Below are 27176 nucleotides of genomic sequence, written 5' to 3' on the forward strand. Positions count from 1 at the left end.
CTGAATTGCAGAATGTACAAATAAAGAAATCAAGAAGGCAAAATATATAAAGCTCACTTTCCCCCTGCCCCCAAAAAATCATGTGGGAAACATTTTTCTAGCGTCTCCTTGTTTTTCCCTGTACTCTGCTCTGCCTGTTTTCTTTTCAAGTCGCAAACTAAGTTGATCCTCTTGAACTTTTATTTCCACAAATAATTGAAGAATGAGAAGAACTGAAGCCAGTAGCAATGACAAGTTTGAAAGGCAAGTTGTTGTATTCATGTTCTTCTACAAAAATTTCTAACACCTGTTTCTATACAAAATCCATCCCATATTTTCCAGTATATTCTTAAGCAAGATTTATCTTAAATAGTTATTAAGCTCACCAGATTTTTATGAGTGGAAATTTATCATGTAATAAGATGATGAAATAATCTGTCTCCCAAAAACCAAACCAGAACACAAATCTATACCTCTATGAAAAGGCACATAAATTCAAAGGAAGAATTCAAATATTATTTTCATTACAACGGAACTGACAAATCTACAATTCTGTTTGAATATTTTAATTTGTCTGAATTACAAATGTAATTCTGTATGTAGTTCTATAATTAGCTCTGTGTGTACTGAACTAATTCATACGTAATGCCAGTAATTATGTTTGTACAGAATGGCATGTAAGGATGAAGATTTTCTGTAAGCACTTCCAAAGATTTGTAATGTAGCTGCGTATTTCCCATATTAAGAATAATTCACATTTGTTATCTATCAAATCAAATATTCAGTTTTTAAATTAATACAGCTACTAATGTAAAAGGACAACAAAACTTTTAAAATTCGTGTAGTAAAAAGCAATGTTGTGTACATCTATATGTATATATGAACCTATATGAACCATATAGATATATATGAATGCTATTGTCTTCTAATCCAGAGTGAGATATGAGAGGAGCAATACCTTGGACACTACATTTTGGTACATGCATTTTAAATGTTATTTTATTACTACTTAGCCACCAATTACAATACTTATCATATAGGACCTGTATTTTTAAGTTTATACACAGAAAGATAGAGAGAATCCTCAAATAGTATAGCTAAATACACGTATATTAACATATTTTGCAAATGTAAAAAAATAATGGAGTAAAGATCCACACAGGAAAAAATGGGTCTGTGTGGGTGGGTGTGTCATGTAATAATGATGCCTAAAAAATAAAAATATAGTGTAGTCTCCTTTCCAAATTTCTGCATATCATTTTAAATCCAATTTTGGACCAGAAAAAAAGTATTGTGGAATCCTAGATATAGCCATTCCTTGAGACTGGAAAAGTTTGATTACAGTTTATGAAGTAGGCAACGAAATGTTCAAGACTAAAACAAAGAATGTGTGTGACTTGAGTACTGAGTTGAGAAAGCAACTTTTTGAAGAGGTTGAAGCCTAAACATCATTTCATAAAACAAAGAATTAATTTATTTAGTGCCATGAAGCCCAAGTAGAGACAAAAAAATCTACAACCACATCTTGCATGAATGTCTATGGAAATAGGAGATAGACCCTCTCTATTTTATTTCACTGTTTTATCAATACAACTCTAGCTGTTTCAAAAATTACTATGTTTTACTTAAACTTATATTCCACAAGGCATCTGCCACTAAATTTTATAAATTTTTCATCTTTCTGGCTTACTGCAATACTATATACAATAAATCAATAAGGTAGCAACAGTTAGATGAAAACATAATGTTGGGGAAATTTCAGAACTGATTTAAAAAATATGAGTCTTTAGATTCGGAGTGCCCAAAGTTTCTCAATCACAGCCAAGAAAAAGAAATCTACATCTGCATATCTGAGACTGAAATAGCTTATTACCAAAACAAAGGGAATATTCTGAAAGTAGTCAGAGAGAAAAAAATTATTTGCAAAGAAGCAACAATAAGACTGATTGCCAACAACCATGAAAAACAGAAGATGGTGAAACAGTATCGTAAGGATGCTGAGAAAAAAAAGAAAGTTGTGCATCTAGAATATACTTTTAATACAACTACCTTTCAGGAACAAGAATAAAATGGATGCATTTTCAGACAAACAGCAAATAAGAGATTTAGCAGAAATAAAACCTCACTGAGCAAAATTCTAAAGGATGTTATTAAGGCAGAAATAAAATGACCAAGAGGTAAAGTCTGAGATACAAGAAAAAATAAAGACTACAAAAAGTCCTGGTAATGTGTGTGTGTATACATTATATATATACATTATGTGTGTATATATACACATATACATACATATACACATATACATACATATATACATATACATACATATATACACATATACATACATATATACATAATATAATGTATATATATTATATGTATATATACACACTATGTGTATACACATATAATGTATATATACATTATGTGTGTATATATAATGTGTATATATAACATATACACACATAAAATACATTATGTATATATGTATGTATATATATAATATTTGGTAATATATACATTATCAAATAATAAAGACATTAGGAGAAAAGTCATCATAGTTGTATTGTTACATAGAGAAGCTAAACTCCATTTATACTTTGTTAAAATTACTATGCATAATAAAATATTTTTCCTTATAATAATACAAATACCACATATAATGTCCAAATTATCAGAAGAAAAATAGTGATGTAAGAAAAAAAGAAATAATAGAATTAATCCAAAATAAAGCAAAGAAAAGCTACATAACTCTATTCATCTGTTCTCATGCTGCTAATAAAGACATACCCAAGACTGGGTAATTTATAAAGGGTAGATGTTTAATTGACTCACAGTTTAGCATGGCTGGGCAGGCCTCAGGAATCTTAAAATCATGGCAGAAGGAGAAGCAAGCATGTCTTTCTTCACAACATGGCAGTAAAGAGAATGAGTGCAAAGTAAATGGGGAAAAGCCTCTTATAAAACCATTAGATCTTGTGAGAACTCACTCACTATCATGAGAGCAGGATCAGGGAAACTGCCCCAATGATTAAGTTATCTCCATCTTGTCCCTTCCATGACACTTGGAGATTAGGAAGACTACAATTCAAGATGAGATGTGGGTGGGGACACAGCCAAAACATATCTTTCACCCCTGGACCCTCCCAAATCTCATGTCCTCACATTTCAAAACACAATTGTGCATTTTCAACAGTTCCCAAAAGTCTTAACTCATTCCAGCATTAACCCAAAAGTCCAAGTCCAAAGTCTCATCTGAGATAAGGCAAGTCTCTTTCAGCTATGAGCTGGCAAACTCAAAAGCAAGTTAGTTACTTCCCAGATACAATGAGGGTAGAGGTATTAGGTAAATACACCCATTTCAAATGGGAGAAATTAGCCCAAACAAAGAAGCTACAGGCCCCACGCAAGTCCAAAATCTAACAGGACAGTTACCAAACCTTAAAGCTCCAAATCGACCTCCTTTGACTCCATGTCTCACATCCAGGTCACTCGAATGCAAGAAGCAAGCTTCCATGACCTTGGTCAGCTCTGCCCCTGTGACTTTGCAGGGTACAGCCCCCTTCCTTGCTGCTTTAACAAGCTGGTGTTGAGTATCTGCAGTCTTTCCAGGTACACAGTGCAAGCTGTCTGCTGATCTACCATTCTGGGATCTGGAGGATGGTGGCCCTCTTCTCACAGCTCCACTAGGCAGTGCCCCAGTGGAGATTCCGTGTGGGGGCTCCAGCCCCGTATTTCCCCTTCACACTGCCCTAGCAGAGGTTCTTCATGTGGGCTCCACCTCTGTAGCAAACTTCTACCTGGACATCCAGACATTTCCATACATCCTCTGATATCTAGGCTGGGGTTCCCAAACCTCAATTCTTGACTTCTGTGCACCCACAGGCTCAACATGATGTGTATGTCACCAAGGCTTAGAACTTGTACCCATGGAGATATATTGTGGCCCCATTTAGCCATGGCTGGAGGTAAAGCAGCTGAGATGCAGGGCACCATGTCCCGAGGTTGCACAGAGCAGAAGTCCCTGGGCTGGGCCCACAGAACCAGTTTTTGCTCTTATGCCTGCAACATCTGTGTTGTGTACAGTACACATTAATCATATACAATAAATATGTTTCCACCTGCCCCAAAAATACTGGTCAGTGGTCCTTGTAACTACAGTGTTTACCCCAAAATAACTGTGTCACAAAATATCTCACTTTTATTATTATTTTTGCATCACTCTGATATATCAAGTTTGCAAACAAAAGATATTATTTTATTTATACCATTCTGCTTTTAGTAGTGGTATTTCCACTTACAATATATAATAATTCTCAATTGCTGAAAATGTCAAATCCTGGAAAATGTAGCATTCTTAGTGTGGTGTTAACATCATTTTCAAACAGTTAACCAAAGATTCATTTGACTAATCTGATATTTCTGAAATAGGTATTCCAATGATTCAGACAATTCTGATGTTAGTTCTGTTACCTGTTGGGATCAACAAGAGACAAATCAGGTTCAAAGTACAGCTGTTTCTAAAAGTGAGTGGTAAATACACAGATGTTTGTTTTATAATTTTTCTTTATATTTTATCTTTGTCATTTAAAAATGTGTAATATACAGTCAAATGCCACATAACTTTTCAGTCAATGACAAGTACCGTATATGATTGTGTTCTCGTAAGATTATAATACAACATTTTTTCTGTATATTTTCTATGTGTCCCTGTCATTAGTGAAATGTGATCTATGTACATGTGTGTAAGTGGAGTGTATGCCCTGGAGCACCAGTACGAGCATCATAGCTCCAGTAGAGGTTGCAGTTGCAGGACCTGAGAGGAATAAGATTGCTTCACATAACCTCACTGGATGGGGCTCTGCACCAACTTTCAGCCCAGTGGTCTCACTTTGACCTAAACTTGGTTGGCAGCTGCAGCCTCATGTTGTCCTGGGAAGCACTTGGATGGCAGAATGATAGGCCCCACCCACCCCCACCACTGGTAGCTAGCTAGGTGGGCAATACTTGCTAGAGCTTCCAGCCCAGCAGTTCCACTTCCTTGTGAACTCAGCCAGTGGGCACTGTCTCCTTTTGTCCTGGGAAGCACCCAGACAGCAGGGCAGGAGATTCGATCCACCCCTGCCACTGGTAGCCAGCAGGGCAATGCTTGCTAGAGCTTCTGGCCCAGCTGTTCCACTTCTGCCTGAACTTGGTGTAGTCATAGCCTCCTGCTGTCCCAGGAAGCACTTGAACAGCAGGATGGGAGACCTTATCAACCCCTGCCACTGGTAGCCAGGCAGGCAATTCTTGCAAGAGCTTCCAGCCCAGTAGTCTCACTTTTGTGTGAGTTCAGCGAGTGGGCACAGTCTCCTGCTTTTCCATTAGCACCCAGAGAGCAGAGAAGGAGACCTCACCCACTCCTGCTACTGGTAACCAGGTAGGCAACACTTGCTAGAGCTTCCAGCCCAGCAGTTCCACTTCTGCCTGAACTTGGTGTAGCCACAGCCCCCTGCTGTCCTGGAAACACTCAGAGGGCAGGGCAGGAGATCCCATCCTCTCCAATGACTGGTAGCTGGGAAGCCAATGCCTGCTAGAGCTTTTGGCCTAGCAGTCCCACTTCCATGCAAACTCAACCAGAAGGCACAGCCTTTTGTTGTCACAGGAAACCCTCCCATGACAGAGAAGGTGACCCTGCCTGCCCCTGCTGCTGGGAGCTAGGCAGGCAACTCCTGTAGGAAAAACTTCCAGCCTAGTGATCCCTCTCCTGCCTGAACTCTGCATACAGGCACAACCCAATGTTCTCTCAGGAAGCACTCAGACAGCAGATTAGGCTGACCCAGCAAAGATATGCATATATGCAAACTGTGGGTCCTACCTGAGGGAACCGCATGGACAAGCACACTCAACAAAAGAAATGCAGGGATAAAGACAGTAATTGAAGGGGACTCCTCCAAGAGCCAGGAGGAGAGTAGAATTGAAGTCAGTCTACTGAACCCAACTTTTACCACAATAAAATCCCCAGGGGCATAAAAAAAAAAAAATTTAAAGGACAGCAACCTTAAACATTGTAGGAATATCTATCCACACAGATGAGGAAAAAAAAAAAAAGTCAGGAATGCTAGCAACTCAAAAATCCAGAACCTTGAAATGACCACACTAGTTCCCCAGCAATGGTTCTTAGCCAGGCTGAAGTGGCTCAAATGGCAGAAGCAGAATACAGAATATGGATATGCATGAAGATCACTGACATCAAGGAGAAACTTGAAACCCAATCCAAGGAATCTAAAGAATACAATAAAACCATACAGGAGATAAAAGATGACATGGCCATTTCAAGAAAGCTCTAAGCTGAACTGATAGAGCTGAAAAACTCACTTCAAGAATTTTACAATAAAATTGCATATAGTAACAGCAGAATTGCCCAAGCTGAGGAAGAAATCTCAGAGTTCAAAGACTGGTTCTCCAACATATTTTGTCAGTCAGACAAAAATAAAGAAGCAAAAATAAAAAAGAATGAACAAAACATCCAAGAAATATGGGAGTATGCAAAGAGATCAAATTGACAACTCACTGGTATCTCTGAAAAAGAGGGAAAGCATGCAAGCAACTTGGAAAACTTATTTGAAAATTTTATTCATAAAAGTTTCCCTAACCTCACTATAGAGGCCAACATTCAAATTCAGGAAATGCAGAGAACTTCTGCAAGATATTATACAATACAACTATCCCCAAGAAACATATTCATCAGATTCTCCAAGGTCAAAATGAAAGGAGAAATGTTAAAGGTAGCTGAAGAGAAGGGGAAAGTTACCTACAAAGAGAACCCCATCAGACTGAAAATGGACCTTTCAGCAGAAACCCTATAAGCCAGAAGAGATTCTGAGCTTATATTTAGCATTCATAAAGAAAAGAAATTCCAGCCAAAAATTTTATATCCACCCAGACTAAGCTTCATAAGCAAAGGAGGAATAAGATCCTTTTCTGACAAGCAAATAAAAAGGGAATTCATTACCATAGACCTGCCTTAAAAGAGGTCCTTAATGGAGTGTTAAATATGGAAAGGAAAGACCTATTGGCCATTGCAAAGACACATTTAAGTACATAGACCATTGACAATATGATATAAAGCAGCCACACAATCAAGTCTTCATAAGGACCAGCTAACAACACAATGACAGGATCAAGCATGCACATATCAGTATTATCCTTGAACATAAATGGGATAAATGCCCCAATTAAAAGGCACTGAGTGGCAAGTTGGATAAAGAAGCAAGATTCAAGTGTATGTTGTCTATAGGAGACCCATTTTACATACAATGACACCCATAGGCTCAAATAAAAGGGATGGAGAAATATCTATTAAGCAAATTGAAAACAGAAAAAATAAGGGGTTGATATTCTAATTTCTCACAAACAGACTGTTACAATTAGCATTGCATGATGGTAAAGGATTTAATTCAACAAGAATGTGTAACTATATTAAATATATATACACCAAACACAGGAGCACTCAGATTCATAAAGCAAGTTCTTAGAGACCTAAAAGAGCCTTAAATAACCACACAATAATAGGAGGAGATTTCAACACCTCACTGACAGTGTCAGACAGATCATTGAGACAGAAAACTAGCAAAGATACTCATGACTTGAATTCAATGTTTGATCAAATGGGCCTAAAGGACATCTACATAACTTTCCAAACAAAAACAATGGAATATATATTCTTCTTATCTGAACTTAGCATACATTCTAAAACCAACCACACAACTGGCCATAAAACAACCCTCAGCAAATTCAAAAAACAAAAGAAAGAAATTATACCAGAAACACTCTTAGACCACTGTGCAGTAAAAACAGAAACCAATACTAAGAAAATTGCTCAAAACATGTATTAGTTTGTTTTCATGAAGACATACCAGAGACTGGGCAATTTATAAAAGAAAGGTTTATTGCACTTACAGTTCCATGTGGGTGGGAGGCCTCACAATCATGGTGGGAGGTGAAAGGCATGCCTAAAATGGCAGCAGAAATGAGAAGAAAGCTTGTGCTGGGAAGTTCCCATTTATAAAACCATCAAATCTTGTGAGAACTCACTATCATGAGAACACTATGGGAGAAACCACTCCCATGATTCAATTTTCTCCACCTGCTCTCGTCTTTGACATGTGGGAATTATTACAGTTCTAGATGAGATTTGAGTGGAGACACAGCCAAACCATATCATTCTACCCCGGTCCCTCCCAAATCTTATGTCTTCACATTTCAAATCCTATCTTGCCTTTGTAAAAGTCCTCCAAAATGTTAACTAATTTCCACATTAAATTAACTCAAAAGTCCACAGTCCAAAGTGTCATCGGAGACAAGGCAAGTCCCTTCTGCCTATGAGCCTGTAAAATCAAAAGCAAGTAGGTTACTTCCTAGATAAAATGGGGATGCAGGCATTGGGTAAATATAGCCATTTCAAATGGGAGAAATTGGCCAAAACAAAGGGGCTACAAATCCCATGCAAGTCTAAAATCCAGCAGAGAAGTCAAATCTTAAAGCTCAAAAATAATCTCCTTTGACTCCGTGTCTCATATCCAGGTCATGCTGATGCAAAAGATGGGTTCTCATGGTCTTCAGCAGCTCCACCCCTGTGACTTTTCAGGGTACACCATCTCTCCCAACTGCTTTTATGAGCTGGTGTTGACTGTCTGAAGCTTTCCAGGTGAATGGTGCAAGTTGGTGGATCTACAATTCTGGGGTCTGGAGGATGGTGGCCCTCTTCCCACAGCTCCACTAGGTGGTGCCCCAGTAGGGACTCTGTGTGGGGGCTCTGCTCCCACACTTCCCTTCTGCACTGTCCTAGCAGAGGTTCTCCATGAGTGCCCCACTCCTGCAGCAAACATCTGCTTTGGAATCCAGGCGTCTCCATACATCTTCTGAAATCTAGGTGGAGGTTCTCAAACCTCAATTCTTAACTTCTGTGTACTCACAGGTTCAACACCACATGAAAGCTACCAAGGCTTGGGGCTTGCACCCTCTGAAGCCACGACCCAAGTAGTACCTTGTTCCTTTTTAGCCAAGTCTGGAGCAGCTGGAATACAGAGTACCAACTCCCTAGACTGCACACAGAAGAGGGACCCTTTGACTGGCCCACGAAACCACCTTTTCCTCCTAGACCTCTGGGCCTGTGATGGGAGGGGCTGCCATAAAGACCTCTGACATGCCCTGGAGACATTTTCTCTATTGTCTTGGGTTTGACATTTAGCTCCTCATTACTTATTCCAATTTCTGCAGCCACCTTAAATTTGTCCTCAGAAAATGGGATTTTTTCTGAGTGTTAAAAGGGAAGTTTATCTCACTAAAAGCCCACATCAAAAAGAAAGATCTCAGATTAACAACCTAATATCACACTTAGAGGAACTACAGACACAAGAAAAAAAAATCCAAACTAGCAAAAGACAGTAAATAACCAAAATTAGAGGTGAACTTAGAGGTGAACTTAACTTAGAGGAAATTGAGATGTAGAAATCCATACAAAAAAGCAACGATTTTAGGAGCTGTTCCATTGAAAGAATAAATAAAATTACTAGATTGCTATCTAGATTAATAAAAAGAAAAAAGAGAGAAGACCCAAATAAACAAAATCAGAAATGACAAAGGGGACGTTACCACTGACCCCAAAGAAATACCAGAAACCCTTTAGAGACACACAAATAAGAAAACCTAGAAGAAACAAATACATTTTTGGAAACACACAACCTGCCAACATTGAACCAGAAAGAAATTGAATCCCTGAACAGTCCAATAATGAACTTCAAAATTGAAGTAGTAACAAAATGCCTTCCAACCAGGGAAAGCTCAGGACCAGATGGAATAAGAGCCAAATTCTAACAGATGTACAAAGAAGAGTTAGAACCATTTCTACTGAAACTATTACAAAAAATTGAGGAGGAGAGATTCCTGCCTAACTCATCCTAGGAGGCCTGCATCATCCTGATACCAAAACCTGGCAGAGAAAAATACAAAAAATAAAAAATAAAATAAAATTTCAGGCAAATATCCTGGATTAACATCGATGAAAAAATCCTCAACAAAATACTAGCAAACCAAACCTTGCAACACATCAAAAAGCTAATCCAGCATGATCAAGTTTTTATCCCTGAGGTGCAAAGTTGGCTTAAAATATGAAAGTCAATAAATGTGATTCATCACATAATCAGAAGGAAAAGCAAAACCCATATGATGATCTCAATACATGCAGAAAAGGCTTTTAATAAAATTCAACATCCCTGCATGTTAAAAACCTTCCACAAACTAGGTATGAAAGGAACATACCTCAAAAAACTAAGAGCTATGTAGAGCCATGCTCTACATAGGATCCTTAGGGTGTTACTTTTCCAGCTGGAAACCTCTGTGGCTGGTGATGCCTTCCCAAGTTTTGCTTGGGCCCGCTGGGTTTGTTCTGCCCACTCAGACCAGCAGGTTGCGCTCAACTCATGCTACTGGCCCAGATCCTATGCCTGCCAAAGACAAGTCAGGTGTTGAGTGGCAAGGGGTGTCTGAGTGAGCACTGGTTCCAAGCACTGTACACAGCCAGGTGTGCCAGCTACAGCAGGGTGGGTAGCTTCAGGGATTGGCGCAGGGGCCAGCTCTGTGCGAGGCAGAAGCTGGACCAGGCATACTGCAAGCAGCTTTCCCTGTGAGCACTGGGGAACGTGGTGGCACCCAGAAGCTTGGAGATACAGTTTCAGGGATTGGCACAGGGGCCAGCTCTGTGCAAGGCAGAAGCTGGACCAGGCATACTGCAAGTAGCTTTCCCTGCGAGCACTGGGGAACGTGGTGGCACCCAGAAGCTTGGAGATACTAGGAACCATAGAGCCCCAAAGATGGTGTGACAGTCTTGGCTCGGGGAGTCCCTAGGTCTGGGCTCCCAAAAGGGCCACAGCTCTTCTCTCCTTCTCGTCACCTCCAATGTGGTAAGCAGGGGGGCATTTCAGCTCAGTTTGTGTTACAGCTTTTTCAGTCCCGACATTCAGTGGGTCCTGAGTTCTTGCCCCATATTCAGGAACAATGAGGTATATGGACAACTGGAGGGTGAGCAAGGCAGAGATCCCTCATTGAGCAATAGAATAGCTCTCAGGAGACTCAAAGTCGGAAGGTCCTTTCTGGAGCCAGGTTGTTCTGAAGAGTGTCCAGCTCTTGGAGGAGAGGAGACCCATAGTGGGTAGCTTTTTTCCACAGGCAGGTCATCCTGATAAATTGAGGAAACTAAAAATGGGTAGCTTCTTCCCAGAGCTGGTAGTCCCGACATCCTTGTGAGTCTGTCTGAGTCTAGGGTTTTTATGGGCTCAGAAGGGAGGAAATGTGTGTTGACTGGTTCACAGGCAGGCCCAGGAAAAGTACCATAAGTTTGCATTCCAGACCATGGACTCCACTTGGAACTGGCAGCCCAGTTCCCAGGCTTCAGGCTATCCCTGGCTTAAAGGTGGGGTTTCACCAGTGACCCATCCTTTCCTTCCAGAAACTTGTCTCCCTCTCACAATCAACATGCCATCCACAGCACACATGCTGTTTATGCTGAGGGGCACCGGCAGGCCCATGCTGAGCTTCCCTCAACCCCCTTCACCCTCCTTCCTTTGCTCGTTGACACCCAAAGTCTGGAGGGGACCAAGGCAGCAGGGGCTGGCATGTCAGCATCACCCCTTGTGTGCACACACCTACCCAGGTCTCAATAGTGCCTGGGCTTGGCTACAGATTTGCTCCACACTGGAATGGGTGCCAGGAACAAGGAGAAGCCAGGGCCTGGGAGAAGGCACTTCTGAGCCTGCAGAGGCAGGGGTCTTCCCAGGCCCCAGAAAATGCAGGAATACCTGGGTTCAGCGCCACTGCTGGGCAGCTGTAGGTGTGCCTAGGAGTATGGGGCTCCTGTCCCATCAACTCAGTAGAGAGAGGGGCTCTTTTCTGTTCCAGGCCCCCTCTGACTCCACAGAGCACACAGCCCTGGCCACACCTCCTCTACTGCAGCTGGCATTCACACAGTGGCTGCTCCAGACAGGCCACCACCGCCATCATAACAACAGACCCACAGCCAACATCATACCGAATGGGCAAAAGTTGGAAGCTTTCCCCTAGAGAACCGGAAAAAGACAAGGATGCCCATTCTCACCACTCCTATTCAACTGTGGAATAGGAGTGCTGGAAGTCATCGTCAGAATGATGAGGCAGGAGAAAGAAAACACAATCAAATAGGGCAAGAGAAAGTAAAAAAAATTTCTGTTTGTAGATGATATGATTCTATACCAAGAAAATCCCATCCAAAAGGGTGTATGTATTCTCTCCCAAAAGCTCTTTGATCTGATAAACAACTTCAGCCAAGTTTCAGTATACAAAATTAATGTATCAAAATCAGTAACATTTCTATACACCAACAACATCCAAGCTGAGAAACAAATCAGGAATGCAATCCCACTAATAATAGCCACCAAAAGAAAAAATACCTAGGAATACAGCTAACCTGGCAGGTGAAAGACCTCTACAACAAGAATTAGAATATACTAGTCAATAAAATCAGAGATGAAACAAATAAATGGAAAACTATTCCATGCTCATAGAATATATTGAGCTCATGAGCAGAGATTACATACACCTTTTTGGATAGGATCTTCTTGGTATGGAATCATATCATCTATAAACAGAAATTGTTTTACTTTCTCTTTGCCTATTTGATTGTGTTGTCTTTCTCTGGCCTCATGCTCAATATTGTTAAAATAGCCATTCTGCTCAAAACAATCTATAGATTAAGTGCTATTCCTATCAAACTACCAGTTACAGTCTTCACAAAATTACAAAAGAAACTATTCTAAAATAAATATGGAACCAAAAAAGGAGTCCAAATAGCCAAGTACACTACAAGACTACAGTAACTAAAAGAGCATGGTACTGGTACAAAAATAGACATACAGACCAAGGGAACAGAACAGAGAGACAAGAACTATAGCTGCACACCAATAGCCATCTGAATTTTGACAAAAAAAAAAAAAAAAGCAGTGGATAAAGGACTCCCTATTCAGTAAATGAGGTTTGGATAACTGGCTAGCTATATGCAGAAGACTGAAACTGGATCCCTTCCCCAGTGCACAAAAATCAACTTAAGATGGATTTAACACTTAAATGCAAAAACTCACACTATATAAACCCTGAAAGATAACCCAGAAAAAAACATCTGGACATAGGCCCTGGCAAAGAATTTGGGATGAAGAAACCAAAAGCAATTGTAACAAAAATAAAAATTGACAAGTGAGCTGTAAACTAAAGAACTTCTGCACAGCAAAATAAACTATAAACAGAGTAAAGAGACAACCTACAGAAAGGGAGAAAATGTTTACAAAATCTGCATCTGACAAAGGTCTAATATCCAAAATGTATAAGGAACTTAAATTAACAAGCAAGTAATATATAACACTTTTAAAAACTGGGCAACAGACACTTAACGAAGAAGAGGTACACACAGCCCACAGGCATATGGAAAAACCTCAACATCACTAATCATTAAAGAAATTCAAATCAAAACCACAAGAAGATACCATTTCACACAGGTCAGAATGGCTATTATTAAAAAGTCAAAAAATGACAGATGCAGGTGAGGCTGTGGAGAAAAGGAAACGCTTGTACACGGTTGGTGAGAAGGTAATTTAGGCCATCCACTGTGGAAAACAGTGTGGCAACTTTTCAAAACCTTGAAACAGAAGTACCACTCGACCCAGCAATCCATTACTGGGTATATACCCAAAGCAATATAAATAATTCTACCATAAAGATACATGCAGTTGCATATTAATCACTGCACTATTCACACTAGCAAAAACATGGAATTAACTTAAATACCCATCAATGATAGATGTGATAAAGAAAATGTGATATATAGGCATCATGTAATACTATACAGACATAAAAAAGAACAAGAACATGTTCTTTGCCACAACATGAATGGAGCTGGAGGATATAATCCTAAGCGAACTAATGCAAGGACAGAAAACCAAATACCACATGTTCTCACTTACAAACGGGAGCTAAACATTGCACATACATGGACACAAAGAAGAGAATACTAAACACCAGGGCCTATTTGAAGGTACAAGTTTGGAACAGGGAGAGGATCAAATGACTGTCTGTCACATACTATGCTTATTACCTGGGTAACAAAACAACTTCTACACCAAACCCCCATGACACATATTTTATTGATTTACCAAAACTGCACGTGTATCCCTGAACCTAAAATACAAGTTTAAAGAAATCCTTCTATGCCTCTTCATGGCTATGTGACTATGGATAATTTATTCAAATTATTTGTGATTCCATTTTCTCTTTCATACAATGCAAATAATAATAATGATACTTCATAAGGATGTGAGTATTCAACACATTATGTGGTAATTACAATGCACAGTTCATAGACAGTGATAAAAAAGTTAACAATAACTATTTTAATTAATTCTTAAAATCTGCAGCACAAAGAACAAGTATAGAAGAATATGATGCAGATTTGAGAAGGCTAGAAAGATCATGTTGGCAAGCACAGTCCATTTTTTTCATGCAAAAGTGTTTTCATTTGACAATTTTATAAAGATTCATACATTTTAGATCTTCAACCTCCTGTCAGATACATCCCTGTGTCATAGTTATGTCACACAAATATGCTCTACTATTTCCAAACCTATACAATACAATCTCTATTATCAGTGGTGAGAGTCATTTCAATTGTCTACATCTTTTACTATCTATTCGTTCCAAAGTCAAATTGTTCCACTGGCAGATTAAATTACATACAGAAAATGCTAAAATAATCCATTAAAAACTATTAGAACTAATAAATAAATTCAGCAAATTTGCAGGATACAAAGCCAACATGCAAAAATCAGTAGCATTTGTAGATACACATAGTGAACAATCTGAATAAGAAATCAAGAAAGTAATCCCATTTACAACAGCTATCAATAAAATAAAATACCTAGGAATAAATTTAACCAACAGATAAAAGATCTCCACAATGAAACTACAAAACATTGGTGAAAGAAATGGAAGAGATAGATATAAATTAGAAGATATCCTATGTCCATAAATTAGAAGAATTTATATTACTAAAATGTCCATAATTCCCAAAGCAATCTACAGATTCTGTGCAATCCTCATCAAAATAACAATGACATTATTCACAGAAGTAGAAAACACAATATTAAAATTAACCACAAAAGACTTCAAATAGCCACAGAAATCTTGTGCTAAAAGAACAAAGTGAGAAGCATCACAGTGACTTTAAAATATACTACAAAGCAATAGCAACCAAAACAGCATGGTACTGGCATAAAAACAGACACATAGAAAAATAGACCAGAAAAAAAAAAAAAAGCCCACATATGAAAACATTAAATATGTAAATACATCTATATATTTACAGCCAACTGATCTTCAACAAATGTGCCAGGAACACACATTGGGGAAAGTACAGTTGCTTCAATAAATGGCACTGGGAAAAGTGAATATCCACATTCAGAAGAATGAAATTAGACCCTAATTTCTCACCACTAACAAAAATCAACTCAAAATGTATTAAAGACTTAAGTATAAGACCATAAGCTATAAAACTATTAGAATAAAAAATTAAGGAAATGTCTTAGAACATTGGTCCTGCAAAGAGTTTTTTAATAAGACCTCAGAAGCTTAGGCAACAAAAGCAAAAATAAACAAATGAAATTACATCAAACCAAAAACCTTCTTCACAGGAAAGCTGGTTGCGCTACAGGTTAGAAATTTGGATTACTGCTGTTTTGTGAATAAAAATAAATATTCCTTTGGTCAAATTTTGTCCCATTGACTTTAGTCTAATTATTTATAATTACAAGTAAGGTTTTTATTAATAATTTTATTTCCAAATTTTTATTACATTGAAAGGAAGTAGATCCATATTTTAACATATATGTAATTTTCAATATTGTGGTTGCATAGATACACATGTAATAAGTAAGCTAAAAATAAATGTTTAAAAAATATTGGGCCAGATGTGGTGGCTCATGCCTGTAATCCCTGCACTTTGAGAGGCCAAGGAGATGGATCATGAGTTCAGGAGATTGCAACCATCCTGGCTAACATGGTGAAACCTTGTCTCTACTAAAAATACAAAAAAAAAAATTAGCCGGACATGGTGGGAGGCACCTGTAGCCCCAGATACTCGGGAAGCTGAGGTAGCAGAATGGCATGAATCCAGGAGGTGGAGCTTGCAGTGAGCAGAGATTGCACCACTGCACTCCAGCCTGGGCAATATAGCAAGACTCCATCTCAAAAGAAAAAAAAAATTGGACCACTGATGAGAAAATTCTATCCTAAGATATTATCAACTAAAAAACATTTCAGTACTCTAAGTTATATTGGAACATTTATTGAATAGCTTACACAGAAACACTACAACTCAGATAAAATAAAAATCACATTATTATAATTTATACTAAAAGTGTATAACTATTTTAAAGGATGTATAAGTAAAAACATTAAGAATGTTTCATACCTTCACACAATTACAGCAAGATTCACATTACAAACTATAGGTCACAGATACAATAAAATAGGCAAATATGTCAATAGCTTAGTTAAAAATGAAAAACTATAAGCTCTTAAATCAGCAAAAAGTGACTTTATTCCAGATATTTAGAAATACTAGATTAAAACAAACCCTGTAACCAAGTTTATAAATATAAAATAATTTCATGAGACAGAAGTGTGATATTTCTAATTAACAAGGTTGTTCATATTTTAATTTTTATAGTGATGAGTGATCATGTAGATGATCCTCATAAATATGTCCTTAAAATTGTGAATCTATATGATTGAATCCATATTTATCTTAAATGAATATAGAAAAGTTTGTTTTAAATAAAATAGGTTAAAGATACAATATACAGAAAAAACTTCAAAATTAAAAATTAGCCATTTTATGTATGTGCTTCAAAAGAGATTTTGGACTTGCAACAAAATGTAAACATTTCAGATTTGTTAGGAAATATCTGTCAAATCTATCCACAGTTTACACATTTTAATTTGTTGGTGAATACAGCTTTGGCTTTTTATCTGATAATTTATTCCTATTGGCAATGAATCTCAGTTCCATTAGATTTATCATACAAAAATATTGTTCCTCCTCAGTAATTTACTATTTAATGAAACATGCTATTTTCCACAATTGTCCTTCATATATTCACACAAAAGTAGTTTGAAATATGTAGTGCTCTTAAGAAATTAATAACTTCAAATTAGATAAAAGTTAATCTTAACTATATAAGGATATGAAGAACCAATTCTGTGGTTACTTTTTATTATTATTATTATTATACTTTATGTTTTAGGGTACATGTGCACAACATACAGATTTCTTATATATGTATACATGTGCCATGTTGGTGTGCTGCACCCATTAACTTGTCATTTTTATTAGGTGTATCTCCTAATGCTATCCCTACACCCTCCCCCCACCACACAACAGGTCCTGGAGTGTGATGTTCCCCTTCCTGTGTCCAAGTGTTCTCATTGTGCAATTCCCACCTATGAGTGAGAATATGCAGTGTTTGGTTTTCTGTTCTTGTGATAGTTTGCTGAGAATGATGGTTTCCAGCTGCATTCATGTCCCTACAAAGGACATGAACTCATCATTTTTTTATGGCTGCATAGTATTCCATGGTGTATATGTGCCACATTTTCTTAATCCAGTGTACCATTGATGGATGGACATTTGGGTTGGTTCCAAGTCTTTGTTGTTGTGAATAATGCCGCAATAAACATGCATGTGCACGTGTCTTTATAGCAGCATGATTTATCGCCCTTTGAGTATGTCAAATGGTATTTCTAATTCTAGATCCTTGAGGAATCACTACACTTTCTTCCACAATGGTGGAACTAGTTTACAGTCCCACCAACAGTGTAAAAGTCTTCCTATTTCTCCACATCCTCTCTAGCACCTGTCGTTTCCTGACTTTTTAATGATTACCATTCTAACTGGTGTGAGATGGTATCTCAATGTGGTTTTGATTTCCTTTTCTCTGATGGCTAGTGATGATGAGCATTTTTTCATGTGTCTGTTGGCTGCATAAATGTCTTCTTTTGAGAAGTGTCTGTTCATATCCTTTGCCCCCTTTTTGATGGGGTATACTGAATAGGCAAAACCTGGAAGCATTCCCCTTGAAAACTGGCACAAGAGAGGGATGCCCTCTCTCACCGCTCCTATTCAACATAGTGTTGGAAGTTCTGGCCAGGGCAATCAGGCAAGAGAAAGAAATAAAGGGTGTTCAATTAGGAAAAGAGGAAGTCAAATTGTCCCTGTTTGCAGATGACATGATTGTATATTTAGAAAACCCCATCATCTCAGCCCAAAATGTCCTTAAGCTGACGAGCAATTTCAGCAAAGTCTCAGGATACAATTTCAATGTGCAAAAATCACAAGCATTCTTATACACCAATAACAGACAAACAGAGAGCCAAATCCTGAATGAACTCCCATTCACAGTTGCTCCAAAAAGAATAAAATACCTAGGAATCCAACTTACAAGGGATGTGAAGGACTTCTTCAAGGAGAAATACAAACCACTGCTCAGTGAAATAAAAGAGGACACAAATAAATGGAAGATCTTTCCATGTTCATGGATAGGAAGAGTCAATATTGTGAAAATGGCCATATTGTCCAAGGTAATTTGTAGATTCAATGCCAACCCCATCAAGCTACCAATGACTTTCTCCACAGAATTAGAAAAAAACTACTTTAAAGTTCACATGGAACCAAAAAAGAGCCCACATTGCCAAGACAATCCTAAGCAAAAAGAACAAAGCTGGAGGCATCACGCTACCTGACTTCGAACTATACACAAGGCTACAGCAACGAAAACAACTTGTTACTGGTACCAAAACAGAGATATAGACCAATGGAACAGAACAGAGGCCTCAGAAATAGCACCACACATCTACAACCATCTGATCTTTGACAAACCTGACAAAAACAAGAAATGGGGGAAGGATTATGTATTTAATAATGGTGCTGGGAAAACTGGCTAGCCATATGTAGAAAGCTGAAACTGGATCCTTTCCTTACATCTTATACAAAAATTAACTCAAGATGGATTAGAGACTTAATTATTTTTTTTTAGGCAGAGTTTTATGCCCAGGTTGTAGTACAGTGTCATGATCTCAGCTCACTGAAACCTCTGCCTCCTTGGTTCAAGTGATTCTCCTGCCTCAGCCTCCCAAGTAACTGGGATTACAGGCAATTGTCACCATGCTCAGCTAATTTTTTGTATTAGTAGAAGAGATGAGGTTTCACTACCTTGGCCAGGCTGGTCTCAAACTCTTGACCTTAAATGATTCACTTGCCATGGCCTCCCAAAGTGCTGGTGTGGTTACTTTTATATATATATGAGAACCATCATCCATGACTCAAAATTAGAATCTCAAAGGAAGTTACCTAACATGACATGTGCTCAAGTAATCTGGCCAGCGTGTTGATCAGGAATTAGAAAGGGACAAGAAAGGTACAAAGAGAAGAACCATTATCACACAATTGGAAGAGTCTGAGTTGAAGGACCTCTGAACCTCTGTAGCAGCAGTGGGTATGAAGACTAGAGAGATGTAGGAAATAAGATAAATAAGATTTGGAAACTAATTAATTGTATTTCAAGAATGAGAGGATGTCAAGTTGGGAAAAAATGACTCAGACGTTTCTAACTTAAAAAACTAGATGAAAAGAAAACCTCTACCTTACCAAACCTTTTAGGGGTTAGAAAAAATTGTATGTTTGTGTCCAAATATGTTTGAAGGCAGAATCTCTCTTAAAATCTAGTAGGTATTGGATATATGGAGACAAGATGCAGAACAGAAATTGGAGATACAGATACAAATCTTAGAGGTGAAGCCTCAGGGTTGAATGTGTTTTCAAGGAAAAGTAAAGCACAGATGGGACTAATGACAGAGTGTGCCAATAACAGTCATGAAAAATTGTAAAATTTTAGAGGTAGGCCAGGGAGAGCAATATATAAAAAGACAGACCAACAAAAACAACAACAAATAACAGTTATGTTAAAACAAAAGAGGCAAATGATGCTAGATGTGGCAAGTGGTCCCATTGAAAAAGATAGACCACAAATCTCTCCTGAAATATTAAATAAAGAAAATAAATAAGTCAAAAATTAATCCAAGATATAACCTGTAAGGGACTGGGAAGTTAATAAAGAGGAGATTTGGTAAGAAGCACTAATTTAGGATAGGAAGTGTATATTTACTTTGGTGTCTGTTGAGTTCATTGTGATGAAATCCACCCAAGAAGATATCTTCACCGGGCAACTGGTGAAGGAGCTTGAACTTGGGTAAATGGACGTGAATTCTGTTATTAGGCATATAAATATATGACAATTGATAATTTACTAAAATTTTTCATAGCCTTTAGATTATTTTATGTATTTCAAACATTTCAAAACTACCAGCTATTAACTGAATACTTGAAATATTCTAGGAAATATGTTTATCTCTTTACATGTCGTTTAATCCTTACAACAAACCTTCAATCTCTGTAGTATTCTTAACGATTAGATTTTAAACATGAAAGCACTGGGAGTCACAGAGCAGTTTACATACTTGCCAAAGGTCACATAGCCATAGAGAGAGTGGGATACAGCATGGGTACTGGGAATCCAGATCCTGAACTCTTCGCCACCATGCAGTACTTATTGCAGGTGTTAAGGATAAATGGCTTCTAAACATTCATAGAAGGAAAAGTAATTGATTCTGCTAAAATTGAAGGACTGAATTACTCCTTAAAAGATTATTGGAAAACGCCCATGAAACAAAGTCTGCAAGAAAATAAGCAAATAATGTAATCACAAAATTGATTTGCTTCTTCAAGAAAGAGGAAACACTTTGGTTACTCAAAACTTATGCTTGTTATAGAAAGCATATTTTAAGCAATAAGCATGTATTATCTATGTTTATGTTGATTTTATAATTTTTATAGTTTTTTAACTTCCAAGTCTTTACATGCTTTAAAAGACTATAAAACAATGGTTTTAACTTTTATTCTGAAATGTATGCAAATTTTCCAGTTCTGCTCTAGAATTATTTTTACAGAACTATATAGATCACTTGGAAATTTTGAATATATTAAATTTCTCTTCACAAACAAATGGTTATTATTACAAGACAATGCAATTGAAGATAGGGTTGCATATTAGCAGTGGATATTTGAAACTAGAACAATGAGTTTTGTAAAGATGAACTTTTTAATACACTCCTACACTTATGAAAGTAACTATTGGACATGCACTATAATTATGCGTTATAGAAAATGAATAAAAGATGTTCTTCCGAAACAAATGTGAAGTAATATGAGAACTCCCCCTTTTCTTTAATTTAAAACAATGCTACCACACATTTGACCCAAAAGAGACTTTATCATAAAACATTCAGAATCACACACAAATTAATATAAAAACATAAATATGTTATACACACTCTCAAATCTGGTATTAATTTTCCACGATTTTTTTTTTTTGTGGGTAAAGTTAAGCCATCAACATTTCCCTTACTTTTCCCAGTATGTAAAATCAAAATTATTTTCAAATATTTATATTCCATGGGCTACATATTGCAATTTATTTAAAAAAGCAAGACAAATTGTGCCTAGTCATAAACTTCAACTAGTTTTTCATAAGCAAGTAATATATTTCGTAAGATATGGATGGGTGCAGGGTTCACGCCTGTAATCCCAGCACTTTGGGAGGCCGACAGAGGCGGATCACCTGAAGTCAGGAGTTTGCGACCAGCCTGGCCAACATAGTGAAACCCCATCACTACTAAAAATACAAAAATTAGCCAGGCATATTGGCGGGCACCTATAGTCCCAGCTACTCAGGAGGCTGAGGCAGGAGAATTGCTTGAACCCAGGAGGCAAATGTTGCAGTGAGCCAAGATCGCACCATTGCTCTCCAGCCTGGGTGACACGAGCAAAACTCTATCTCAAAAAAAAAAAAAAAAGATATGACTAATCAACTACAATTAAATATGCATATTATAAATATTCTTTTAAAATAAAGATCTTTATTTCTTAGACCTTTCTATCCATAGAATTCAGCAAAGACTATGGATGAAAGATATTCAGTTCAAAAATTAAAATAAGTTTCTGAGCACTGAAAAATTTAATACTTGAAGGTACTTGGTAAATAGAAGTGTAGATGTTGCTTACTGAAATCACTTTATTACTGCCTAGAATAACTACACCTTGCTTATTCTTGAATGGAAAAAAAATTAAATCTCTAAGAGAATAAATACATACCTATATCAAATAGTAGGTATCTTATCTTAACTGGATTTAAGGTTGACTGAATTGGTCTTATCCCCATGGAACTTCTAACCCTGATCCTGGAATATAGAGCAGATAAGAAAAAATAAAAAAGCTCATTGTTAGGTAATTAGAAATCACTTCTACTCTAGTTTTCTAGCAGAGATTATAGATTAAAATCACAGTCATCAATATTATTTCCAAAATAATTTAAGCTAATGCCAGTTTCTTTTGTCAAAGTAAAAAAATGTGTTAGCTCAATAACAGTGTAGAAATGTTTAGGTCCTGTACTTTTCTTGCATTAAATAAGAGGGTGTTACACAGTGTTTGATTATTGAATAATCTTCATTAATAACAATTGCCTGATTGTTTAGGGTGAAATAAACTTTAACCAGGAAAATGAGTCATGTCATGAACTCTAAATCTTCTTTGCCCATCTTGTCTAAAGAGGCACCAAATCCTGCCAACTCCACTTCATAAGTACCGGTATCAAAAAATGTCTCCTTGCCAACTATCCTTCAATCTGCATAACATTCTATTCTAATTCAGATCCTTATCGTTTCATTCTTATCATAATTTCATTTCAAAGTTATTTTTACTAATATATTTGTTTGGGCTTATTATGTTTATTATTAAATATAAAACTTAACTGATAAAGAAAAAACTTCCTCATCCAATTTTCCATAAGATGCAACCATGTTCATAAACTTACAGACATTTTCAATACATGTACAAATATGCATGTGAGTATATGCATGCTTATATTCAAGTATTCAATTTTGTAAAATTTATTTTACAAAATAAATTCATACTTATTGTTTCTTGGTTTAAATTGTGTGTGTGTGTGTGTTAACAATGGGCTATAATTTTATTAAGATCTTTGGATAAATTCTTGTATTCAGTACTTCCAGGTTATATTTATCCAACATTTCAAAATTAATTTAAATATCAGAGACTATAAAGAAGTAATATCAACAGTAGGGAAAACTTCAAAATTTTTATATAAAAATGGTCAATAGACAATATCTGAAGGCCTGTTTATTTTTTCTACTTTACTATATGGGTTCCATAAGAATAAACTGATAAAAGACACTATCCTATTTGGTATTAACATACACAGTTTTATTCCATTTTCACATTTAGATATTCATCAATAACTTCAGAGGTAATTTCAAAGCAATTTTACCTTATTCCTGAAAGTTATTATATCCATATAAAACAGGGAAATGTGCAAATCAGAGATTAGGCAAATTTGAAAGAAAATATCCAAAATTTTCATAGATTAAGGTAGGCTATATCTGTACCTCAAATTTGCATCCTGTGGTAACTATAATATCATCATAGAAAATATGCATAAAGGTATTTTGGAGTGGGAATAATATTATCCAACTACATTCCCTTGCATGGACACATAGTTTTGCTATGGGCACCAAAAAGGGGACCGGAATTGGTCTGTATGGTTGTACCTGGATGCAAATAAGGCCAGTAATTTTCCCTTAAGTGTCTGTGATGTGCTTCAGATCACCCTTTCCCGGACAGTTCCCAGAAAGATTAATTATTTTAGGATTAGTAACACTAAATGTTTTCTATTTCCATCCTCCTATTGTACAAGTAGTAAGAGAGTTAGGGAAGCTACAATGAAGGGAGGAAGTATGATTAAGAGAATGATATTTAAATGTTTATAAATAAGCTCTGTTTTGCAAGGTAGTAAAATAATCAAGTGGAAAATATTCAGCAAGTAATTAGAAATGGGTGATGGGAATTCTTAAAGAAAGCAAAATGTAGATTCTAATGTGAGGGGAGAAGTGGAGCTTTCAGATGCCATGGTATTGGGGGCTATGCAGTAGGTCATTTTCTATTACCATCCATCCAAGGGTAACACGTTATGCACAATATCCCATTTATGAAATACTAGAAATAGGTTTATATCTACAAAGCACTTTCAAGTGTTCTGAATATTTTAGCCCCAGCCAAAATCATACTGATCTCAGTGGTGCTATCTACCTACCAAACACTTTCTTCACATCCCTGAAAATTTTCTTTAAAAAGTGGTCTACTTTTACTGTTTCCACTTTCTTAGCCTACTCTTTTTGGAAGTGTCTCTAATCAAAATTCTACCCTACTCTTACAACGTACACTATTGGGGTGATGGTTACACTGAAAGTGGTTACACTGAAAGCTCAGGCTCCACGCATACCCCTACATTTACAAAAGAAAAAAGTTCTAAACTCAAAAAAATGCATTAAAAAATAATCAGAGAGTCTCCAAATATTTTATTATTTTTCATTAGTTTTCTTGTTTTATGCCACACTCTCCTGGTCCTCCTAGCACCTTCATTAGGTTTGCTTACTCATCTTCCTCCTATGTCAGCAGTTTAGCTGCTAGCTTTCTATTTCTCTCTTTATACATTTCTCTATGTAGCCCCACCAATCCCATGACATCAGAAATCTCCACTCTTCACCTAGTGTTCAAATCTACATTTTACTTTCTTTCAGAATTACCATCTCTCATTTCTAATTACTTGCTGAATAATTACCAGTTGGTTATCTTACTACCCTACAAAACAGAGCTTATGTGTAAATGTTTAAATATCATTCTCTTAATCACACTTCCTCCCTCCATTCCAGTTTCCCTAACTCTCTTACTGCCTATACAATAAAATCAAAATTTTTTGTTCTGTCGTTTAGAAATATCCCCATCCTTATTGTAACTACTCATCATTTCAATGGTTATGCTTCAGTTTAACTTGAGCACTCACTGTGAGCCCCCTTGAAATCTTGTAATTTTCTTTCTCTTTTCTGTGTACTATTCCAATTACAATCCTCTCCCAATTCATTATTTATCTAAAGCATAAGTTCTCAAAGAATCTCTTAAATCTCCAAAATAATGCTTCTACTATTCTATAGCACTCTCTGTTTATTTCTTGAGTATCACTTATCACATTGCTTAATTACTAAATTTATATATGTGTTTACTTATGAATGTATATAATCTATGTATAGGAAGACCAGGAAGATCTATAAAACATAAGCTTCCCTTTATTAAGGCGTATGTCTTTTGGGAGATAATTTTCCATTGATCTTTCATTTTTCTGCATGTCTTATGATCAGAAGCATCGTAATGTAACCTCCAACAAGTTACACTCCAATATAATCTCCTGCTGAAGGCAAAAGAAACTTTTGACTTCCTTCTAGCCAGCAGAATATGGCAAAAGTATGGAATACTAAATCCCTTTATTAACTTACATTACATGTCAGAAATGATGAGTTAGTTACTCCCATGATTTTGTATAGGACAATTTCAGCAGAATGGAGTGAGAGACTCACCTGTTGACTTTAAAAAGAAAAAGAGCTGCCAGATTGTGTAAAGGTGTTTGAGAGAGTAATATAGCAAAGAACTGTGGGTAACTTCTAGGAGGTGAGCATGGATCCTAGATGATAAACAGCAAGGAAAGGGAGTTCTCATTTCTGCAGTCACCAGAATCTAAATTCTGCTAACCATCAACTGAGGCTGGAAGAAGATTCTGTGCTCTAGAAAAGAATTCAACCTAGCTGACACCTTACATTTGTCCTCATAAGATTAGAAACAGAGGACTCCATTATCATGCCCAGACTGCTGACTCGCAGGAACTATGAGGTTATAAATACACTGTCTTAATCCAGTAAATTCGTCATGATTTGTTGCATAGAAACAGGACTAATATAGGCTCTGTCGGTTTTTGTTTTGGGATATCTCATCCTAAATGATAATATGGCAAATAGCCTTGGAATATAAGTATTTCTCTGAAAACTTGAGGGCAGGGTTGCTAATTGAGCAGTGTAGTAAATGTCTTCTTCCAGCACAAAGGGCAAGCAGATTGAAGCTCCTACTTCTTGATGTGCCGTAAGTATAAAGACCTTTATCTTAGACCCAGGAGTCTCGTATCCTCTACTACTATCCATGAACTGCCAAGCTGACTTGTTAACTTGCAAACAGGGTAAAAACATCAGATTTTTCATTGTTCTTGACAATGTGTTTCTTTTTCACTTTTGATTTTTCACATAAGGCCAGCAAAATGTCTAACATATAATAGGTGCTCAATTAAAACAATTTAAAGTAATAAATAAACTAACGGATTTAGTAGAACTACTATAACCTAAAGGAATTTCTTCTCACAACCTAGTATGGCATTTATAATCTGTATAATTACATTTAAAACAATTTCCTAAAATGTCTTTTAAAATAAAATTTAAAATGTAAATTTCATATTTAATTTTTTATTTTCAAATAGAATGTATGTTCCTTGAGGACATGGACTTTTTTCCAGTCTTTATAACCCTTTATGTCTACAAAGTGTAGCATTTAATACATCATAAGTACTTAATAAACGTATCCACAGATTTATTAAATTTGATTTTTTAATGTAGTCACATACAATTTCAGAAGTAGAGTGTGCTACATCATTTGTAAATTATCCACTTCTGGTGGTAAACAGATTATTTATTGGAATTGTTTGGATTATCAATATGAGTGTCATTAATAATATTCTCACATTTTATTTATGACATACAGGCCCTAAATGTTATGTTCTCAAGAAGGCTATTTAGCATGTTACTATGTGAGGATAGATTATACAACATTATTTTTTCTGCTTTTGCATAGCATTTTATATTGTGAATGAGTATTCACATTGATTACCATTCACACTCACTAGCTAAAACAGGTAATATGCTATTGTCTGAGTCCATTTTCTGATGGTAAAACTAAATACCTGAGACTGGGTAATTTACAAATACAAGAAATTTATTTCTTATAGTTCTGGAAGCTGGAAAGTCTAAAGTCAAGAGGCTGCATCTGGTCACTTTCTGGTGAAGGTCTCACGCTGCCTTAT

This window comes from Rhinopithecus roxellana, chromosome 1 (assembly GCF_007565055.1).
Source record: "Rhinopithecus roxellana isolate Shanxi Qingling chromosome 1, ASM756505v1, whole genome shotgun sequence".
Taxonomy (NCBI): domain Eukaryota; kingdom Metazoa; phylum Chordata; class Mammalia; order Primates; family Cercopithecidae; genus Rhinopithecus; species Rhinopithecus roxellana.